Source organism: Pteropus vampyrus, unplaced genomic scaffold (genome assembly GCF_000151845.1).
Source record: "Pteropus vampyrus isolate Shadow unplaced genomic scaffold, Pvam_2.0 Scaffold21, whole genome shotgun sequence".
NCBI lineage: Eukaryota > Metazoa > Chordata > Mammalia > Chiroptera > Pteropodidae > Pteropus > Pteropus vampyrus.
The window spans coordinates 1,208,673-1,232,851 of record NW_011888802.1 but is presented as its reverse complement, the minus strand read 5'-3'; the positions used below and the strand labels follow the sequence as shown (position 1 = coordinate 1,232,851).

The window sequence follows — 24,179 nt, the reverse complement described above, 5'->3', positions numbered from 1 at the left end:
TAAACTTGATAAGAGTTAAAATGTATAAGACTAATCTAAATGTATGTGATGGGCTGAATTGTATACCTCCAAAATTCATGTTGAAGGCTTAATCTCCAGTACTTTGGGCTGTGACTATATTTGGAGATAGGGCATTTAAAGAGATAACTGAAGTCATATAGGTAGGCCCTAATCCAGTATGACTGATATCTCTTATAAGAGGAGATTAGGACATAGACATGCACACATACATAGGAAAGACCATGTGAAGACACAGAGAAAAGGTTGACACCTGCAAGTGAAAGAGATAGGCCTCAGAAGAAACCAAAATTGCCAGTACCTTGATCCTCTAACCTTCAGAACTATGAGAAACAAATTTCTGTTGTTTAAGCCACCCAGTCTGTACTACTTTGTTATGCCAGCCCTAGCAAACAAGTACCAGTTTTCAATATTTTTTTCAACATGTGTTCAGAAATGTCTACTGTACACTAGGCACTGTGGGGAATACAAACATTTTAAGAAACAGTTTAGAATATTCAGATTTAACTGGGTTCAAAACCACTCTGGTAGAGCTATATTCTCTAATAAGCAGAATAATATATGTACATACATTCTTTAATAAACAGAAGAGAAAATTGAGTGTTCTCTTCATGATGGCTAAAATAAATCTTACAGTGTTCTTTGGACTATAATACATAAAACCCCACAAGACATGTAAATGCAGTTTCATCAGGGAAAAATTAATGGAAAACATTTTTTTCTGTTCAACAGCACTATCACAAGAAGTATGAAAGCAAAAGTAGTGAATCATACTACACTGAACTGGGAGTTTACTAATGATCTCCAAACAGATGCTCATTAACAACTGAATATCCACCGAAAGAAAATAATTTGGGACCAGGAGACTGATATCTAGAACTGAGTAGAGAACAGAGTTCATGCACCAGGAGAGCTAGAATTCAAACTTTGGTACCCAGGATTTTACTATTCTTATAAAACAGGAGTAGCTCTTATATTTCTGATTGTTTGAAGAGTAACTATAGAGAAGTTCTCTCCAGTAAGAAGCTTCAAAACTTACGTAATTGCTTTTTCCACTTAAAAAACAAAACAAAACAAAACAAAAAACAAAAAACTTGTATCATTAGTTAAAAGCAGATTTGTTGATAAATGAGAGTTTTGTCTGTTCTCTGTGGTTTGATACAAACTGTATAATCTGTTCCAACCACACATCTACATAACCCATCTTTATCACTGAATAATTGAAAGCCTCACATTTAGGCACTTACTGCATTGTCTTCTCATACATTCTTAATAGTGTGTTGCTAATAAGTTGTTAATGTAACCCCTTATAATAGAAATAAATAATCAAATGTGCTGAACTCTGGGAATATAAATTATTAGCGTTCTTTTCTCCCTAAATATTGAGTGCATTACTTTGTTCATTGGGGTCAGTGCCTGGGGTTATCCTATCCTCTGCAGAACATTGGATAAAGCGTTTGGGGGAAGCTTCTTCTGGAAAAGATTTAATTAATTTTATAAGAAAGGGAAAGAAGCAAGCTTACAGACATGTTTATAGTACTTCCTCAGAAATACTCTCAACACATAGTTATTGCTGAAAACTATGAGAAGCATTCTTAGGCTTTTTCTATAAATTTTATAAATAATGTTAAACAGATTAACTCCATTCATTCAGTCCACAAAATTTTGCTAAATGGCTACTGTAAGATGCTATCTTATGGCCAGTTCCCTTGAAACAGAGCTTGAGATGGGGATTCTTGTTGAAATGATCAGTTGAGAGTGTGATCTCAGGAGAAGGAGGTGAAGGAGGCAGGATCGTACAGAGAAAAGAAGCTTAGCAAGGGTATAGTCTCATCAGGACACCAGCTTTACTCTAGTCCCACAAGAAATTCTGGTCCCATCTTGAGGAAAAGGGGCCACCTTTTGTGCTCATGTCAGTCAATTATCAGACAGGAGCTATACCCCTCAAAGTGTTGTTGATCTAGTCTCCTGTTCTGCTGTGTAGGGGAGAGTAATTCTCCCAGATGGGGACATCTGTGAGTTGCTAACAACAGATACTCTGTTAAATACAGTCATGACTTGTTTGATTTTTGAGGTAGAAAGTACCTTTGAGATTAGATAGCAAAATTCCACTCATTTTCCACCTAAGGAGAACTGAGGCTCAGAAATAGTCTTGGAAGTGCCCAATTTGGCATAATATGAATCTAAGAATGAATTTGACTTTTAGCAATGTAACTTTTAATATATCCTAATTGCTAACTTCAGAAATTTTTCTTTTGCTTAATATATAAGTAGCAGAAACCTACAATATTTTTCTTTTAGAAGACTAAAGAACCTGATAACACATTTTAGGACAAATGAGTTTGTAACAGGAAAGAACTGCTCAAGAACACACAATTGTACTTTCCCTGCCTGCAATGTGTTGAAGAAGAATTCAGCATCTAAATTAAGATGATAATAAAAAATTAATAAAAAGACAGCCCCAAACTAGAAATAAGAATAAGAAAGAAGAGATCAGTTTGTTCCTGTCACAAGTGATGAGGCAAAGAAAACTTGGGCTGGAATAATGCCTAGAAATGAAAGAGCAGAAAGAGATGTCTCATCACTAGGCATTTTTGTTGTTGTTGTTTTAAACAGCACTTAGGTTTTTTTTTATCATATTTTATGAGGAAGAATCTTGAAAGAAACTGAGTTAAAATTCGATTTTTGAATCTTTAGACTTGACATAGACAGAACCAGAATTTTCCTTTTCTCTTAAAACATCTTAGCTTTATAAATGTATTTATGCTGTCTTTAGGCATTCTGTAACTATACCAAACAGCCAAAATGTGAGGGTTATAAATTCTGTTTATCTATGTTTATATCATGAGTTCTTAACCTGGAGCTTTTGGATGGCCAAAGGGTCCATGAATAGAATTCAGAGGGTGCTTAAATTTGATGAGTAAAAATATGTACATCATTTATTTTCAGTAACAATTAACTAAAATTTAGAAAATTCCTCAAGTATGAATGTTGGCAAAAATCTTAGTAACTGTGACCTTGTTGCCATTAGAAATCACAGATATTTTCAAATCACATGAAGTTGTGACAGATATTTCAAAATATCGTTTATGCTCATCACTCCCTCAAGAATACCGCAGTATCAGTTCTTAGCTTCTCTAGCCACAGACATTCTTGCACTGGAGCTGGCCAACTTCAGTTCAACTCTGGGCCTCTAAATGGTGAATCTATCCAATCTCATAATAGAAATTTAACTCAAAGAGCTTTAGAGAATCTGGGTATTCCTTGAGAGAACCTATTCATTTCTTGTTAAACAAGCTATGAAAACTTTAATTAAATTTATGATGATATATTTTGGAGAATCTGGATTCTCAACACTTGTAACCAAAAGAAAGCAAAGCAAACAAAACAAATAAACAACAACAACAACAAAACTGGAAGATCAACTGGATGTCTTCATCCAGTATCATGGCACGTTGCTCCATCAAAAAAAGTTTATCATTCTTATACGTGCTATGCTACAACCTTCACACTGATAAGTGTTATAAAAATAAAATTTAATTTTGGCTTGCCTGTATTTTAAATCTATTGTTATTTAGCATATTTTTAAAAGCTCATATATTGTTATATTACAAAAATAATATTTTATAAATTTCAATATAATTGATTTTATTTGTAATGCTATCTATATATTCTATGTATTCAAAATAGTATTCTTAATAGGAGTCCATAGGCTTTATCAGACTGTCAAAGAGGCCCATGACATAAAAAAAGGTTCAGAACTCTTGATTTAGATGTAATTGTTATTTAAGCAAATCACAACACTGAATAATCACTGGCCTTTGCTTCTGTGTTCTGACTCAAATCGTTTTATTCTTAATTAATTTTTTTCCATTTTTATATTTTTAATGAAACATATTTTACATATCATAACATTTACCTATTTCAGGTATTTAATTCAGTGACTCAACCAGTAACTTTATTGAGTAGTGCAACTATCACCATAAGTCAATTTTAGAATATTTTCATCCTCCTTATAAGATCACTTATGCCTATTGATGGTCCTTAGCTCACTACCAGGAATATTTAAATTGTATCCCATCTCCTTATCATTGATTATAGTGTTTTTAGGTTGTAAGAATTCATCTATAGTGAAAGTCCTATAACTATGCTAACACTTAGGATGGCATGAGTGGTATAGATTTTAGAAACAAGTTTTACTAAAAGATCCCTAGGTTCATGGCAGCATAATTTACAATAGCCAATATATGAAAGCAACCTAAATGACCATCGACAGACAATTGGATAAAGAAGTTATGGTTCATACATACAATGGAATATTACTCAGCCATTAAAAAAATGAAATCCTACAATTTGCAACAACATGAGTAGACCTAGAGGTTATTATGCTGAGTAAAATAAGTCAGAGAGAAAGATAAATTCCATATGATTTCTCTTATATGCAGAATCTAAGGAACAAAAAAGAACAAACTAATCAAAAATAGACTCACAAATGTAAAAGACAATCTGGTGATGGCCAGAGGGGAGGGAGTTGGAGGGCTGGGAGAATGGGGTGAAGGGTTAAAGAAGTATAGATTAGTAGTTGATAAATGGTCATGGGAATGGGGAGCATGGTATAGGGAATGCAGTTATCATTAATGTAATGGCTAGGTAGAGAGCCAGAGGAGAAAAAGAGCAATTAGGTGGATCATTTTATAAACTGTATAAATGTCTAACCAATGTACTGTGTACTTGAAACTAATAATAAAATAATATTTTTAAAAAGATACTGATTCTAATTGATTCAGGCAGTAGTCATCAACAGATGCTAAAACTAGTGTGTAAATGCTTGAGGAGTAACCAAATAGTTACATGATTTCAACGTATCTTTCCCCAAAGCATTAATTAATTATAGGAGGTAAAATAGTAATGCTACAGTGAAGAAACATAGCAGACACCACTTTAGCAAATGATCAAGGTTAACTTCACCAATAGTGTGACAAATCAACAGCGTATGCCTCCTAATGTGGCTCACTGGGAAGAACACAGCATCATTTCTGTGATACTTCTGCCAAGAGTACATATCTTTAATCATGAGAAAATACCAGACAAACTTTAATATGAGGAACACTCTACAAAACAATTGTCCTGTATTCTTCAAAAATGTCAGCTTCATGAAATACAAAGAAAGTCTCAGGACTTTCATATTGAAGGAAAGTAGAAAGATACAGCTGAATGTAATGCATGGTCCTAAACCTTCGTTATAATTGACATTATTGGGACAAGGGCTGAATAAGGGCTGTAGAATAAATAACACTGTTGAGACGGCATTAATTTCCTAATTTTGAAAATTGTGCTATGGTTATGTAAGAAAACATCTTTGGTTTTTCTTGGAAATACACATCGAAGAGTATAGCAGAAAAGAGGTACCATATCCAAAATATACTCTTAAGTAGTTCAAAAATGTGTGTGTATGCACACACACAAGTGCACACATGTACAGAAAAAAAGTGAAGATTGTGATTATAATAAAAGTTAACATTTGAGGAATCTGGGTGGTGGTTATTCTAGAATTCTTTGTACTATTTTTGAAACTTTTCTGTAAGTATGATATTGTGTTAAAAGAAAACAAACTAAAAGACAATCCTAAGGGTACTCACTGTCATACCAAATATTGAAAATTCCAATACCACAATTTACACTCCACTATTAGTTATTTTTAGCTACTGGCAAATTTTCTCCATGGACTTCTTGCCGTGCCCATTTGCTTCTTTCATTTGAGTATTTGTGTTGTCCTCTTTTGTTCAGTATTTCCCTAGGGCAGATGATGCTGAGTTTCAAACATATGGTCATATTCATTTTCTGCCAATCACCTCCAAAAAAAAAAAAATGCCAAAAAAGACCAATCGCGTGGTAAACTAAAATAACTTATGGAAATGAGGAGGAGAATGACTCATATATTTTGGGAGTCAGGAGCTTTAGTTGGTGGCTGATTTAATTCATGACTTTGGAAAAATATACGTCATTGCTTTGTGCCTTATTCTCCTTATAATCTTTTTTATTACAGAATTGTCAAAAGAATTAATTTATGATTGTGCATCACTTTGAATCTCTATGATGTAGATATTAAAGGAGTTACCACAAATAAATATCCCTATAAATAGCATACTTATAAAAATTCTCTTCTTAGTATTTTGGTAGTTGTTTTAGAACTGTAAAAGCTTTTCATAATGTTCACAGCATTACCAGCATTGGCTTGTAGTATACTTTCTCCCTATCGATATTGTATTATTGAATATTATTGAAGACAATAGGAATAATGCTAGTGATTTATAGATCACGAGTACTTTGCCTTTTTTTTTTTTTCTAGACTAAAAGTGTCTTAACTTACTTTTTATTCCTTCTAAGTTTTTGCCCTCTGCACCAGGCCTATTGTTTTTGCCTGCCTGGCATCCAGTTGCTCTTTTTCTGGCATTGAGTTTAATATAAGGAAACATGCCTGCCCTGACTCAGTTCATATGGTTTAGTTGGGACCGATCCAAGAGAATAGGGTCCATGACGCAGATCTCCCCAATCAGAGCACAACTTGCCTTGTCTATAACGATTGTAGGAATAGGCACATCATATGAAGGACCATGAGTCCCTCTTATGACTCATTCTAAAATTAAGAAACAGGTGATCTCTTTCCACTGGAACTGCTAAACTGGGAGACTGTAGGCCCAGTAGTTAGGTTTATCTTTCCTTTCATGGTGTCTAGGTTTTGTATCATGAAGGGAGAACATTTAAGCCTATTTCCAAGTCAGACAAAAGCAAAAGTAAGAGATAAAAGGAAGTAAATTTCCTAACGCTCACTTGAGCACCTAAATTGGGTATGCCTATACAGAGAGATACCCGAAGTTTGCTAATGGGTCATTGTATTCCATTTTTGTTTTTGTTTTTGTTTTTGAGAGCCCCAACAAAATCATTTGATACATGCGGCAGAGAAAGTTGGTTGCTTATTCAATATCTATTTCCCCATTATTCTTAGTAACATAATCTCAATTTTATTCAAGGTGTCAATTGTTCCAGCTTTAAAAAAAAAAAAAAGTACTTTCCAGCCTCCTTTGCAGTTACATACGACTATGTAACTAAGTACTGGTCAAAGGAATTTATAAGCAGAAGTTATAGATTGGGGATTTATTAGAAGGCTTTTATTAACAGAACTCTTGCATAAGTCCTTTTACTCCTCACCCTTTACTTATTCCAAAATGGACATATAATGGTTGCAATTCCAGTGGCCATCTTGTGATCTTAAAGATGGAAGCCATGGTAAGAAATGCACTGCAGAAATATAGAAAGACCTGCATTCCTGTTGTCTTTGTGGAACTCTGTACCAGTGTGGATAATCCACTTTTTAACTTCTTTTATGTAAAAGAATAAACTCTTTGGTGTTTAAGCAATTGTAATCAGGTCTCTATTGCTAATAGCTGACAAAATTCCTACTTGACATAATATGTCTGTAATCAAATATGAAATCAATCATGAAATGTCTGGATTTATTTTCTATGAATGAAAAATGAGGAGAAATGGGACAAGATGGTTTTTGCTTAAAGCTATAGGTAATTCTCTTCATTTTTGCCTCATTTATAAATTTTAGTTGACAAGCAATTAATAATTCTGGATGCTACTACTTCAATCTCTTTTCTTTTCTAATCCTCCCTATACAATGAAGAAAATTTTAGATGGGTTGAATATGACAGTTTAGAGTCACAAAGCTCACTAATATAAACTTGTAGATGTTCTCAATTTTTTTGCCTTCTCTATTCTTATGATCATTGTCCCATTTCAGGTCATCATCAGTTTGTTACGTGAGGCTTCCTGCATCCAACATTTGTTCACTAAACCCAATTCACTGCACTGACATCACAGTAATCCTTCTCATATACATTATGATTTAAAAATACAACTGCTTGAAAACAACTACCTAAATGCACTGGAGAGTGACTAAAATTAGTCAGAAGCTGGAAAGAAGTGAACATTTGAAGAAAGTGGCAACAGGTGAATGAAACTTTTTTCTCTAAAACTTGTATGGAACCCCACAGTCATACTGGCTTAAAGAAACAAGAAACAAAGCATAGAGTTTGGTGTGACACTTAGGCTGTTTCCATGTCTTGGCTATTGTAAGTAACACTGCCATGAACATAGAGGTGCAAATATCTTTTAGAATTAGTGGTTTGTTTTGTTTTGTTTTTTGATAAACACCCAAATGTGGAATTTCTGGTTCATATGGGTAGTTCTATGTTTTTGAGGAAACTCCTTACTGTTTTCCACAGTGATTACACCAATTTACGTTCCTACCAGTAGTGTAGGAGGGTTCCCTTTTCTCCACATCTTCTCCAACACTTATTATTTCTTGTCTTTTTGGTAATAGCTATTCTAAGAGGTGTGAGATGATATTTTATTGTGGTTTTGATTTGCATTTCCCTAACAATTGATGTTGAGCATCTTTTCATGTACCTTTTAGCCATCTGCATGTCTTCTTTGGAAAAATGTCTATTCAGATCCTCTGCCCATTTTTTAATGGGATTATTTGGTATTTTTTTGCTCTTGAGCCTTATGAGTTTCTTATCTATTTTGGATATTAACCCCTTATCAAACATACAGTTTGCGAATATTTTTTCCCATTTTATACATTGCCTTTTCCATTTTGTTGAGTGTTTCTTTTTCTGTGCAGAAGCTTTTTAGTTTGATGTAATCTCCTTGTTTGCATTTGTTGTTTGTGGTTTTGGAGTCATATACAAAAAATAATTCCCAAAACTGACAACATGGGGCTTTTCCCCTATGTTTTCTTCTCTAAGTTTTATGGTTTCATGTCTTGCATTTAAGTCCTTAATCTATTTTGAATTAATTTTTGTGAATTGTGTAAGACAGGGGTCCAACTTTATGCATTCTTTTGCATGTGAATGAACATCTAGTTTTCCCAACACCATTTATTGGAGAGACTCTTGTCCCCATTGAATATTGTTGGCTCCCTTGTTAAATATTAGTTAACTATATATGGGTTTATTTCTTGGCTGTCAATTCTGTTCCATTGATCTATGTGTCTGATTTTATGTCAATACTATACTGTTTTGATTACTATAATTTTTTAATATAGTTTGAAGTCAGGAGGTGTGATATCTCCAGCTTTGTTTGTTTGTTTGCTTTTCAAGATTGCTTTGATTATTTGAGTCTTTTATGGTTCTATAGATATTTTAGAATTTTTTCTATTTCTGTGAAAAATACCATTAGAATTTTTATATGGATATCATTGAATCTATAAATGGTTTAGGGTAATATGGACGTTTTAACAATACTAATCTGCTCCATGTACACATGATATCATTACATTTATTTGTCTTCTCAATTTCTTTCATCAATGCGTTATAATTTTCAGTGTATAAATCTTTTACTTCCTTTGTTAAATTTATTCCTAAATATTTTATTGTTTTTGATGCTATTGTAAATGGGATTGTTTTCTTCATTTCATAGGTAATTCATTGTTACTCTATAGAAATGCAACTGATTTTTACATGTTGGTTTTGAATCTTGCTACTTTACTGAATTCATTTATCAGTTCTAACAGTTTTTTTTTTGGTGGAGTCATTAGGATATTATACTATATTGGTGTTATTGGGACAACTTGCTACCCATTTTGAAAAATAATGTTGGATCCATAATTCACACTATACTTTAGAATAAAGTCACAATCCAGAAATCAATGGAAAAAAATAATAAACAAACCATAAATGTAACAGAATAAAATATGGGAGAATTCTCTATAACCTCGGAGTTGGGATGGCTTTTGTAACCGTGGCCTAAAATCTAAAAGACATTAAATAAGATTGATAAATTAAACTAAGTAAATGTGAAAATATTTGCATGCCAAATGAAATGTGAAAATATTTGCATGCCACAAGTCAAAAGACAACAAAGGGGTGACACATATCACAAAGGGCTAATTGCCCAATTTAAGAGAGACTGCCTACAAATTAATAAGAAAAGGACCAACAACTCAATAGAAAATTGTGCAAAAGATTATAAACAGTAAATTCATAGAAAGGAAATACAAATGGCTGACACTAATGTTCAACTAACTCATAATAATAGAAATGTACATTATATGTAAAACTAGGTACATATTTTTCATCTATCCAATTGCCGAAATTCAAAAGTTTCATTGCACTTAGTTACCAATATTGTGATGAACTAGGTACATTGTTCCTGAGGGAATATAAATTAGTATAACCTGTATAGATGGTAATTTGACAATATTCATCAATATTACAAACTTGTATGTCCTTTTTTTCTTTTTAATTGCCTACAGCACCTGATATTCCTAGGTGGTCTCCCATCCAAGTACTAACCAGGCCCGACCCTGCTTAGCTTCCAAGATCAGATGAGATCGGGCACATTTAGGGTGGCATGGCCATAGACCTTGTATGTCCATTTACCTAGCAATCCCACTTTTGGGACTTTATCCTTCAGACATAATCTTTACATGTACTACATATCACATGTATACAAGGTTATTATCAAAAAATTGTTTGCAATAAAAAAGATTGGAAACAACTCGAAAGTTAATTGACTAAGAACAGCTAAATAAATTATGATATAGTCTTAAAATGCACTTGCTATCCACTATGCAAATTTTTTTTAAAAAATGAATAAGGTCTCTACTATAGACTTACAGAAAGATTTCCAAGATATATTATTGATAAAAGCAAGATACATAATAGGGTGTATGATATGCTACTTTTTGCAGAAGAAAAAAAATGAATTCGAATGAGACTTTATAATCATATACAGCTGTATATTCATGAAAAATTAAGGAAGGATACATAAAAAACTAATAATGTTGTTTATATATGTGAAGGGGCTGATAGTTGAGTGCCTAGGAATATGTTTATATTATGTTTTATTACATATGCAAGATTTAAATTTAAAATGTGCCATATTTTACCTATCATGTTTTATATTTGTAGCTGGAAAGTGTGCATTTTAGTTTAGTCTACCTGACCAGAACCAGAAATCTTGGTAAAAAGTTTTTTTGAAATAAAAGCTATTGGGAAAGTAAGTAGAAAGAATGTAATTTTAATTGCCTGCTATTTCTAAATAAAATGAGTGATATTGATATCTTTTATGTTTGGGAATATATTATTTTAACCAAAAGAATAAAATTATATTTACTAATACATTTTTATTATTTAAATAACAATAGTACTTTTCAGAATCCAACAGCTTTTAAAAGTTAAATCAATTTTCTTTTGTAAGTTAAAAAGCAAAAAGTTTGAGCTCCCTCTGCTGGCTCTGCAGTAGCATATCAGAGTGTATTTTGGCTTTAAGTAGAAACAAACTGACGCATTAATTCCATTAATTCATTTGCCAGCATTAAAGAGAGTAGTTTAAACCTAAGTTTTTTTCATACTCCTGTAAATATTAAGTTCTGCTAATATACTACTCATATTGGCAAGATGAGCATTTGAATATAAATGTTAAAATTTTATTCAGTATGTACCTGTTCCATTAAATATGGTACCACTTAATTAGGTTGTATAGGAAAAATTTCCACATGTACTGCAATATGTATAAAATAATTTTAGTTTTTTGCTTTTTTTTAACTGTGGGAGCCACCAGGTGGAGAGGAGCGCGGCCTTCTCATCTCCCCGCCATGGCGTGTGCTCGTCCACTGACACCGGTGTACTCTGAAAAGGGGGAATCATCTGGCAAAAATGTCACTTCGCCAGCTGTGTTCAAGGCTCCCACTCGACCAGATATTGTGAACTTTGTTCACACCAACTTGCGCAAAAACAAAAGACAGCCCTGTGCTGTCTGTGAATTAGCAGGTCATCAAACCAGGGCTGAGTCATGGGGTATAGGCAGAGCTGTAGCTCAAATTCCCAGAGTTTGAGGCAGTGGGACTCATCATTCTAGCCAGGGTGCCGTGAGGGCTGCATGTTTGCACCAACCAAAACCTGATGCCGTTGGCACAGCAGAGTGAATGCAACACAGAAGCGATAGGCCATCTGCTCTGCCCTGGCTGCCTCAGCCTTACCAGCACTGGTCATGTCTAAAGGTCATCGTATTGAGGAAGTTCCTGAACTTCCTTTGGTGGTTGAAGATAAAATTGAAAGCTACAAGAAAGACCAAGAAGGCTGTTTTGCTTCTTAAGAAGCTTAAGGCCTGGAATGATATAAAAAAGGTATCTGCCTCTCAGCGAATGAGAGCTGGCAAGGGCAAAATGAGAAACCATTGTCATATCCAGTGCAGGGGACCTTGCATTATCTACAATGAGGACAATGGCATCATCAAAGCCTTCAGAAATATCCCCAGAATTACTCTGCTTAATGTAAGCAAACTGAACATTTGAAACTTGCTCCTGGTGGGCATGTGGGCTGTTTCTGCACTTGGACTGAAAGTGCTTTCTGCAAGTTAGATGATCTGTATGGCACTTGGCATAAAGTTGCCTCTCTCAAGAGAAACAACCACCTTCCCATGCACAAGATGCTCAATACAGACCTTAGCCCAGAGATCCAGAGAGCTCTCCGAGCATCACTCAAGAAGATTTATTGCAGAGTCCTAAAGAAGAATCCACTGAAAAATCTATCATGTTGAAGCTTAAACCCATATGTGAAGACCATGCGCCAGAACACCATTCTTTGCCAGGCCAAGAATCACAAGCTCCAGGTAGATAAAGAAGCATCGCTAGAAGCCAAATCAGAAAGGGGTTCCAGGCAAGAAGCCTGTGGTAGGGAAGAAAGGGAAGAAGACTGTTGGTGTTATGAAGCAGAAGACTTTGGCGGGAAAAAAGGCTGAAGCTACCAAGAAAGTAGCAGCCGAGAAGCCCATGGAAAAGAAACCCACCATAGAAGAAAAGAAGCCTGTGGCATAAACTGAAATTAGTTTATTCTGTAAAAGTGAAATCACTCTGGGACAGCTAATTTTGAATAAAAACCTGATCAAAGAGAAAAAAGAAAGAATTTTAGTTTTTTAAATTTATTATGACTTTTAAACTGTATTAACCAAGAAAAACTGTAGTAACCAAAAACCTACATGTTGTTAGTATATTCATATATAATTAAAAATATGCATATTTTCAAGCTATGAGATATAAAATATATGCATAGTTAAGCAACGATTCACATGACAATTCTGAGAGTCTATAAATATTGTTTTCTTTGTCATGACAGCATAATCTATGATATACTAATTTATGATGTGCTTTGCAAAATTATAAGCTATCTATTTTCCTATGATTTCTATTTTTATACCACAGATTATTGATTATTGTCTCAGTGGTGACCATTTTATCCTTATATTTATCTACTAAGTTCTTTAAATTTTTTGTGTATTGTACTTAAATCTTTATGGATGCTTCTTTTAAAAATTTAAGTTTTCATCTCTTTTTTTCATCGGTTCTATTTTCCCTTTGTTTGTTCTGACTGATATTCCTCTTTCAAACTATTGATGCTTCTTACATAAGACGTTGTTTTTCTTGTCTTCAGTTCTGATTGTTGAAATACTGTGAATTCCCCATGTAGTGGAAAGCAAAGGTGTTTCTAGCCAATCATGTGCAGGAACCAGCTGTTAGCAGCCTAGGAGAGCTGATCGTTAAATTTTGAGAATTTCGCAAGCTATTTTTAAACATAGATTTTATTAAAAACCAAACTATCTGAACTTAAAATTATATTACTTATATTTTAAAAAACAATCAAAACTCATCATCTCCTAATTATTATCCTTTATTATTATTTATGTTTAAGTTATTTACATCTATCGTATCTGTATGGTGGAAATACTATATAATGGTGTATTACTGTGAATCACTTTCCAACTCTGAGTTCAGTGATATGTTGGTAACTTGAAATTGGTTATGGTGAGAACATTTACACCATGGAAATTGGCAAGTGCTACAGAGTTAGGTTTGATTTATGGTTTCATTGATTGTCTAGACATAAAAAAGTGATGCAGCAAACGTTACAGATACAAGCATTTGGCAAAAATCAACTAAAACATTTTATGAGAACCAATTTGTTGTATGAATTTACAATAAAGGATATTATATATTTATTATTATTCATAAATTGCATGCTACACATTCTTTATATCAGTAAAACTTATGTACATATATATGTATCCATTTATTTTGTTTTCTAGAAAGCCAATTGCTAAACATTAACCAGTATACCACCGAAATCTTTACCACCCAAGGTAATATAGGCAAGCAAGCAGTCAATTCTCTACTGAGGCTCCTGAAGGAATCACTGATATAGTTCTCACCTAGCAATAAGGGTAGTGCAGTGGTTTTAATATACATCCACAAATTATTTGATATACCTCCTTTCCAAAGGTGAGGCCTAATTTTCCTCCCCATGAATACAAGCTGTACTTGACTCTAATGAATAGAATATGAAGAAAGTGATGGTGTTAGATGTCCAAAGCTAATTCATTAAGGACATTGTGGCTTCTGACTTGCTTTCTCTTAGATTGCTTGTTTTGGAGGAAACCAGCTTCTATATCATGAGGACAGTTATACATTTACATGAAAAGGCCAATAGCCAGTTTGAAAGAAGATTCTCCAATCCCAAGCAGGACTTTAAAGACTATGGCCCCAGAAGGCATCTTAACTGCAATTTCATGAGAGGCCCTGAGCCAGAACCACTCAGCTAAGCAGCAATCATAGATCATTATTGTTTCTTCAGCTCCTAGCATGTGTTATACAATGATAATTTTCACTGGTTTTGTTTGGAGTATAGGGCTCAGGAGAAGTAGCAGATAAGGTGGTAATGTGCATGGACCATGGATCCAGGCTGCCTGGGTCTGAATCCTGCCTCTACAATGTGGTCATGAGCTCTGTGATCTTAGATAAGTTACTTCACTTTCCCATGTTTCAAGTTCTTCAACAGTGAAATAGGAGAGAGTGGTAGCTACTTCAGAGGTCTATTTTGGAGTTTATATAGAGCACCTAGGATGGCACCCAGCAAATGTTTAGTACATTCTTAGATCTATCATCTCTTAGCTGGGTGACCTTGAGTGGGTTATTTAATCTTTTTGCATCTCAATTTCTTGACTTTAAAATGAGAATAAGAAAGCTTTTGCCTCATTGCCTCCAAGAGAGCAAGATGGGTCATCAGCAACTGTACTGGAGCCATCTGAGAAAATTCGGCCAGGGGTCCCGTTCTTTCTGGATCTGCTCAAACCAGCATGGTCTGACCCGGAAATATGGCCTCAACATGTGCCACCAGTGTTTCCCTCAGTACGTGAAGGATATAGGCTTTATTAAGTTGGACTAAGTGAACTTCCATGAACAGGTCATTCCAGATATCTACCTTACTGCAGAAAGAATGCTGACTCTTATAAAATAAAAACTTCAATTATGAGTGTTTTATTGTGAACGGAAGTCACATGATCATAGAAATCTCCTTTTTAAATTTTGCTATTATCTTCGCAGTGGATTCATCTTCAAAATTTGTGGCTTGTTAACTCCTGGTAATATAAAAGTATTTGTGCTGAAAAAAAAAATGCAGATAAGAAAAATAGCACCAACTTCATAGGATTGCTGAGGATTAAATACAATAATGTATGTAACTTGCCTAATACATAATGTACGTAAGAGCCTTGCTTATGGAAGGATTTCAATAAAAAAAATAGTTTATAAAAAGGTTGTCTCTTCTGAATTCCATACCTTATTTATATTGTTATTATGGCACATATCAAACTATAATAGCCTATACTGGAAACTCCTTGAGGACAGAAACTTTGTCATTATTCTTCTGATAAAAAGATAACCAATTCATTTGGCAACTAAATGTGAGGGGGAACTGAAGATTGAAACAGAAATCAAAACTTGTGAAACTGTATTATAACTCACCAAATAGCAAAATTGTATGAAACCATGACATGTAAGACAAACTAAGTTCAGACTCTTAACACCAGTTCATTCAGACCCATGGTGTTCTAAAAACTACAGACAAACTTATCTCCCAATAACTCCACACAGTCATGCATTCTAAAGACAAAACCACTGATTATTCTAGCAACTTCCTGCTTTACAAATTCTAACCAATCTTTGCCAAGGTCATCCTATGACTACCTATAGATATTCTTCCCTAACTGTTGAACTCTCCACGGTGTGCACTCTCCCTTGCTGTGGCAAGATAATAAGCCTAAGTTTGTTTGAAAAATGAAGTGTAATATCTATTATGTTAGATACTGGGAATAAAACAGTGAATAAAAGAAAAGCTTTTACCTTTAAGGAACTTAATCTTTAATGTGGTAGATAGACAAATATTAACAATACAGTGTGATATAATTATAATAGGAATAAACACCGTGAACACTCAGCCCAGTTGGCTAGGGCTTCCTGAAGGAAGTGATTTTTCAGAGAAGTCCTGAAGGATTATTAGGAGTTAGGTAAAGAATACGGTTGGGCATGGTAAATGTTCTAAAAGAAGGGCCTCCATGTGTAAAGAACAGAACAAAAAACAGTATGACTTGTTTGTAGAAATAGATTAAGGGTTTTGTAGGCCCAATGCATTAAAATATTATAATGCTTCTCCATTTGAAATTTAAAAATAAAAATTATACTAACTATAAAATACATGTGGGAAAGTCCTTCTGCCTGGTTTTTCTCATCAGTTATTACTTTAAAAGAAATCTTGAATTTTCTAAAAAAAATATTTATATTCATGTTTCGATGGTTTCATCAGCATATACTAGGTTGTCTATTACATAATGCAGTACTGTTTGGAGAACTACAAATACTTTGGTATGGCATTATTGTAAAGTGTGAAAGGTGAAGAAATGAGATACAAAGTTGAATTGCAAGGCAGGTATCGATTATTAAAAAATCTAGTAAAGATGTGGTCTTTGTTATTTACTGACCCGAGTTCAATCTCTGCCATGTTTGGGCAAATCAAAGCCTTAATTTCCTCAGCTATAAAATGGGGATGCTAAATTGTGAAGATTAACATAATGAATGTAAAAAGCACTTAGCACAGTGCTTAATACCATAAAACACAATTTCAATTAACTATTTTTATTAATAAATTTGTACTTTAGCCTGAGAATGGTGAGTCAATAAAGAGTTTTAAATAGTGACATGATTAATAATGGGCTTTTATGAATTTCTTTGGCTACAGTGTGTAGTCTGGGTTGAGTGATAATGAGTACACTGTATGTGCATTTAGGAGGAAGACTTAATAGATATTAATGGTTGATTGGATGGAAGCTGAATATACATATATCTACATACATATGTAACACATTCATATACATACACATGCATACAATTCCAAAGTCTCCTGTAGAAACTGCCACAGATGACAGATAGATGTGAATCCCAGTATCCAGAAGAAAAAAATATATATAATATTATTAAAATCTGTCAGTGAAATAATGTGATATTTGTGCTGTCAAAATAATTTGGAATGTAGTAAGGGGACAGAATGGAGTATCAATGAAATAAGATTGACCATGAGTCAATTACTGTAGAAGCTAGATGATAGGGAAGATTAAATTTTTTTGTTTTTGTGTATGTTTAAAATTTTCCATAATAAAAAAAATTTTTTTAAAAATCTATTAAAGCAAGGAAACCCAAAAAATAAAAAAATCTCAGGGGAGGCCTAACAGACTGGCTAGAATATAAGTTCCATGAGGGTTAAGACATTGCCTGTCTTTTTCACATTTGTATCTCCAGGGCCTAAAGAAGTTCATAGCATACAGTAGGCTCTTAGTATATATTTGTTGAATAAATAAACATTGGAGAACAAAACCCATAACCTGGGTGAGAGTCTAACAGCTCAGACTGAGAGTCAAGACTCCTGGGGTTCCTTTTATCCATCATGCTACATATGACATTCCATTAGCTATTTTAAGGATAAACATCTCAAGAAAACTACCCCCGGAGATAGCAAAGCAGATTCACAAACTTCAGTTGGGAATTCCACGAGAAGTAGATATTTCATGCTTATATGCATATGATCCCCAGAGAGTTTCTGTGGGGACTCTGCCATCATTTCATTTAATTGCTTTTTTTTCAACAAAGATTTATTATGGAGATGTCGCTGTCCTTCAAATCAAGAATCCGAAGAAAACTATGTATACTCTATCTTCTTCCTCCTTTTATTCTTTGGCTAATAAGAGTGAGGGGAGGAATAAACAATCTTTTGAAGAAGGTTCACATCTACATTTTGTTCTTGTTTCCCCAGTAGCCTTAGGGCAAAACCGTCTATTACGAAAGTAATGATGTAGAACCTTAATTGGGGCTTTTGAAAATTCAAGCCCACTCTTACTGGTGGCCAGAATCTGAGCAGAGAAAAATGACCAACAACTCTGGAACAACAAACACAGCCTTATTAAATGCCCACATGAGACATTCTCTAAAATTTTGAAGCTCCACTGCCCACATCCCATAGCTACTAGCAATGTGTGGGTCTAGAGCCCTTTTGCTGTGGCTTGTTTTAATTGAAATGTATGATAACTGTAAAATATATACCGATGGTAAAGACTTAGTAACCAAATAAATAAATAAAATAGCTCAACGATATTTATATTAATTGCACATTGAAATGATATTTTAGATAAATTGGGCTAAATCAGTTATTAAAATTAATTTCATCTTTTTTTTTTTTTACTTTTTAAAAATGTGGTCACTAGAAAATTTAAAATTACATATGTGCCTTACATTTTATTTTTATCAGAAACTGATTTTCCAAAATCTAAGGACTTTTCCTCTTTGATGGAACAAAATAGAGCTCAGTGTATTAATAGCATAACTCCTAGTCTTCTTACCCTACTGTTTTGGTATATTTTGGATCCTTTCCATAGAAGCACTGTGACATGGAGTCATTATAGTCAATCATCAGTATAAATGGAGTCCCACTGAAGAACTGGTGATTGTCCCTCAAACTCTTTTTTGCCAGAAGTATTCTTATCTTATTAAGGGGGAAATGAATAGTATGTCCTCTGATCCCAGTTTACACTATTAACAATTGCTGAAGTGTTTCCTCTTGAATTACCTAAGGACTTATCTCCAGTAAGCATTATTTTTCTTTCCAAGTTATCAGTGTCCACTCTCAGATGAGAAAACTATATTCCTTTTAACATGCTCTTAATTCTACTTCTAGGGAACTAAAAATTCTGACATTTACTAAGTTAAAGATGATTTACATCTCTTTTGTTATTTAAAAATCCTCAAGTTTAATTAACCTTTCTCTTAAAAGATGTATGTTCATGTTTTCAATTTATCTTGCCACAGTGAAAACCTTTCAATGACTGTGCATCATATTTTAAATAAAATCTAGTTCAGAAATCTTAATATGGCTCATGTTTATCTAATTTGACCTACAGCCATTTTCCCCCCTAACATGATACTCTGCCACTTCTTTGCCCTTCTTTAAGATCCTGATGTGTCTTTACCTTGGAACATTCCACAAGCTATTATGTTGGCCTGGAATGTACTTGTCTCTATTTTGTTTCACTTGGCTAACTTCTACTCATTATTCACTTTTCTTAACCATTTAAATATCATATCCTTAGAGAAGCCATGCTTGAGACTTTCTAGTCTAAATTATTATAATGGTTCATATTCCTCTTTATTTTCTTTCATAATACCTAATATAATTTGTAATCGTAAATTTTTTCCTATATGATTATTTGTTAAATGCCCCCCTTCTTTATCAGGCTATAAGTTCCTTGGGGCATATATTGTCCACCACTGTATTCTCAGCAAGTATGTCTGAAATGGAGCAGACTTTCAGTAAACATCTGTTGAATCATAAATTTGAAAGGCTCGATAGAGTTCAAAAGTTGAAAATAGGAGATAAGGAAGTAACTGATGAAACAAGATACCTAAAGAGGCCATAGGAAATTAAATTCAGAGCATTAGATAGAAGATAAAGTATATGTACATTAAAAATAAAATGAGAGGTACAAAATCAATGATGGCTATAGAAAGTTAAAGGTTTGTTAGAATACATGTCTTAGGAGAGATCATATTAAATCGAGGTAGCCAGGAATGGTTTCTAAGAAGTAATTTGGCCAAAAGTGATGATTAAATTCTATTAATTACAATTTTTTACAAATTTATAAAAATAGACTCAGATGAAATTACTTGTTATAGGTTGGGTTCTCTGGGAAGCAAATGTTGAGCTAGAGTTAGAAGTGCAAGAGGTTTACTAGAGAGTAGCACTTGTGAAAGGGAAAGCAGGGGAGCAGTATTGGGCTGGGGAGTCATTAGACTGTCATGTAGGCCTAACAAAGCTTCTGTCATCCCAGCATTAAGTATGTCCTTATACTATGCCTTGTTCAGTCTTTGGCTGAGGATAGGCAGGGGGAAGAGAGATTGCCCTGAGAATAGTGTAACTCCAGCCTGAAAGCTAAGAGAACCTAGGAGTTAACAGCTAGAGGCTGTCAGCTAACTACATGCTTTGCAAGTTGAGTAGTGAGTACTCCCGTGAAGGTAGATCTGAGCAGTGCACCTCAGTGACAGCCGTACATTATAGGATGTCCATTCAACTCAAGGTGATCTATAAATTTAATGAAGAATTTTTTTGACAAGCTCAACAAGCTTGTTTTACGTATTTGGAAGACCAAAGATTCACATTTAGCTAAGCCAAATTTGAAAAAGAAGAGTGAAGAGGAAGGATTTGCTCTATTACACATTAAGATATTCTATATAATGATGGTAAATGAAAACGACATGGTATTGGTGTAGCCACAGACAGAGACCAACTGAAGAAGTCAGAACCAGAGCCCCATATAAACGGAAATATGAATATGTGATTAAGACGGCATCAAAAATCAATGAAGAAGGGACAGACTGTTAAATAGAATTATAGAGAAAAATTGGTTTGCCATTTGGAGAAAAATAAGATAGGTCTCCACCTTACACCATGTACACCAGGGATCCTCAACCCCCTGGTCACAGACCCGCACTGGTCCATGGCCTGTTAGGAACCAAGCCGCACAGCAGGAGGTGAGGGGCGGGCAAGTGAGTGAAACTTCATTTGCAGCCACTCCCTAGCACTAGCATCACCATCTCAGCTCTTCAGAACATCAGGCATTAGATTTTCATATGCATTCCAGTCCCTAGTGCCAAAAAGGTTAGGGACCACTAGTATATGAACGTATTCCAGAGAGGATAAAAACCTAAATGTGATTCTCTGAAAAGAGTAATGAATTGTAAAGCACAAGTAGAAGAAAATATAGAATATCTCTGTGATGTTGAAATGCAGACTGAATTTTTAAATAAGACTCCAAAAGCACCACTGAGAGTAATAAGGCTGTATTCAACAGCTAGGAGAGAGAACTGGAAGAACCTGAGGAAGACTTAAGTACACTCTGGAGACTATATCTAGTATCAGGGAAGCTAAGTAAACCATTAAGATATATAAATGTGTTAGGAGATATATCATTATGACTTGCTTATCCAAAATACTTTCCCCTGCTTCTACTTCCCTCATATTTAAGATGAAGTACTTATCCTTCAATAAACATTTTTGAGTTCCAAACACTGTGCTAAGTGCAAGAAGTACAAAGAGGAATAAGCTTGAGTCCCAGTCTTTAAAGAGCTCATAATCAAGTTAGGGAGACAGATGAGAAAACTAAACAAAACATTTTATTTCCTATTCTGCAGATAGGAACCAAGAGGCAATTACCTTTGTCTAGGGCATCAGTGAAAAGTTGGTAGCTGAGCAAGGAGAAAAGTCATTCCACGCAAAAGGAACAGCACTAAAGAAGTCACAAGGCTTCAAAAGAGCATGGTGTGTTGAAAAATGTTAAGTCAGTAACCTAATGCTGAACATTCTGAAATATTTGCTACTGAATAGAGAGAATAGTCTATGGAGGCTGTTTTAGTCTTTTATTAGTAGCATTGATTATCACGTCAATTATCACCTTTGAAGGCAAAGCCAAAGAAGACGAAGCATTGAAGTGATTGAGGGATAAATGTTAATGGTTAAAGAGAGAAGCATGCTAGGAGGTAATAACTGTGGAAAGATAACAAGTACTGTTCCGCGGAGTTAGAGGAGCAACAGATTCTATCAGCTACATTGGTCAGGAAAGATTTCATAGAAGTGGTAGGGCTTCATTTGATCATTCAAAAAACAGAGAACTGAGAACTGACTCTATCTCTTAGGGGCTGTGCTTGAAGCAGGAGATTTAAAATTGTATCCACTAAGGAACAGATACTCAGATAATAGAGGCAAGCAAAGGCTGATGTAAGAAAAACCTCAGAGAACTCTTGCTTTAGAGCAGAGAGGTCAGGGGTAGATTTCCAAAGGTGCTGTACTAAATTTTGATGGATTAGCAGAATTCCATCAAGTGAAAAGAAGAAAAACACATTTTGTAATGGCTCCATTTAACAAGAGAACACACCTCTTTCAAGGAACATGAAATAGTTCAGGATGGCTGGAGCAAAGGCTTAAAAGCTCTGAAAGAAGTTTCTAAGGCAAATAGGAAGGGGTTTGATTATGAAAGGTCTTTCATAGGATGTTAAAGAATTTGGATTTTTATTCTGAAGACAATGTGGGGGTGGATGAAGATTTTAAGCCGGGAAGTGACATGACTTAGATTCAAGTTTCACAATAATTGCTATTAAAGGCAATGATGATGAAGGTAATTCAATATGAACTGATATGGGGGCAACCTGGAGATATTAAAAGAGGTAGAGAGATTAAAAGGCTGTTGCTATTGTTTATTAAAAATAAGAGAAGACTAAACACACAGTAGCAGTGGTATTCAGAGGATGGGTAAGGTTTGAACTGTCAGAAAAAGAAGTAAAGACATTCCCTGTGGAAATGATGTGAATAGATGTTTGGAAGAGGATGGTGAGCAAATCAGTTTACCTGGAGTATATAGTATTTGACAGTAGAATGCTGATTAGTTTTAGAAGTCTGGAGCGGAGGGCCAGAGTTATGGAACAGTTGGTGATGAGGTTAAAAGTGGTGGAGTCAGCCAGAGGCAAATCTATTAAACAAATAGCCTAAACAATTTGAATTACTTTTCTCCTAGCAATATTAAATTTTAAATCATTTTTATTGCAGTAAAATATACATAAAATTTACCACTTTAACCATTTTTGAGTGTACAGTTCAATGGCATTAAGTACATTTGCATTGTTGTGAACCATCAACATGGCCCACCTCCAGAACTTTTCAATCATCCCACACTGAAACTCTTTACTCATTAAGAAATAACTCCCCATTCTTCCCTACTACAATTCTACTTTTTGTCTCTAGGAGTTTGACTGCCCTAGGTACCTCACATAAGTGGAATTATATAATATTTGTTCTTTTGTGTTTGGCTTATTTCACTTAGCTAAATCACTTTAAACAACACCCTGGTTATTCAATAGCTAGATTCTAATTTGCATTCTACTCTGTATACTTTATTTTAAAACAAATGTCTAACTTTTCTTACTTGATCTTTTTCACTTTTATTAAGGACAGTTTGCTCTAGCAAAATATAAACCTAGAGTTCTTAACAACAATTTTGTGTCTGCCATAGAGAACTTTTTATTGGTTTACTCTTAAGTGGCTTTATATTATGAATTGTTTTCATTTCATTATAGTTTATGGGCACTAGACCTTTTGCAAAGTTCAACCTAGTACCTTAATGGTAGTAATAGCTAATAGAACAACTAAAGCAGGAAGCAACTTATTTGATCACTCAGAGAAGGGAAGTTAATTTATTTGGGATGCTGATATGAAGGCTCTCTTTTGAGAGTCTGTAATTTTCCTATCTGGGACTCAATGGGCTCTAAATGAAGAGAATTAAAAACACAAAAACACACACTTATTTTTAGCTAGAAAAAGGCCTGGAAGTTTCAGATGGTTGGAAATTATTTGAGACCTGTCAAGGATATCTTGCCTTTCATTTGGGGAATCCCTAGGTCATTAGCACTTTGCCAACAAGCGGAGTAATTTTGGACAAGACTAATCCTTTGGAGGTCTCAGTGAGTTAGACCAGCCCGTGCCTCCCAAACTTGTCCACATCACAGCACATAGAGAATGTGGTATTGCAGGACATAGGTAAACGGAGGAGACAGCGCAAAAACAGCTGGAACGTACTGGCGGCCCTGCGTCCCAGCACACACGGGTGTGGATGCTCTTAAGCAGCGCTCTAGCACGCAGGTTTAGTCTAGCTGACGCGCCATGGCTGTT

At 34.6% G+C, this 24,179-nt stretch overlaps 1 non-coding gene and 2 pseudogenes across 1 annotated transcript; 2 read left to right on the top strand and 1 right to left on the bottom strand.

Moving 5' to 3' along the window:
• Positions 1 to 10,333: 10,333 nt before the first annotated feature.
• Positions 10,334 to 10,452, bottom strand: LOC111736710. Its single transcript, XR_002779235.1, has one exon. It is a non-coding gene; the product is annotated as a 5S ribosomal RNA (ribosomal RNA).
• Positions 10,453 to 11,644: 1,192 nt separating this feature from the next.
• On the top strand, positions 11,645 to 12,950 carry LOC105289000 (annotated as a pseudogene).
• Positions 12,951 to 15,056: 2,106 nt separating this feature from the next.
• LOC105288999 lies at positions 15,057 to 15,446 on the top strand (annotated as a pseudogene).
• The last annotated feature ends 8,733 nt before the right edge of the window (positions 15,447 to 24,179 follow it).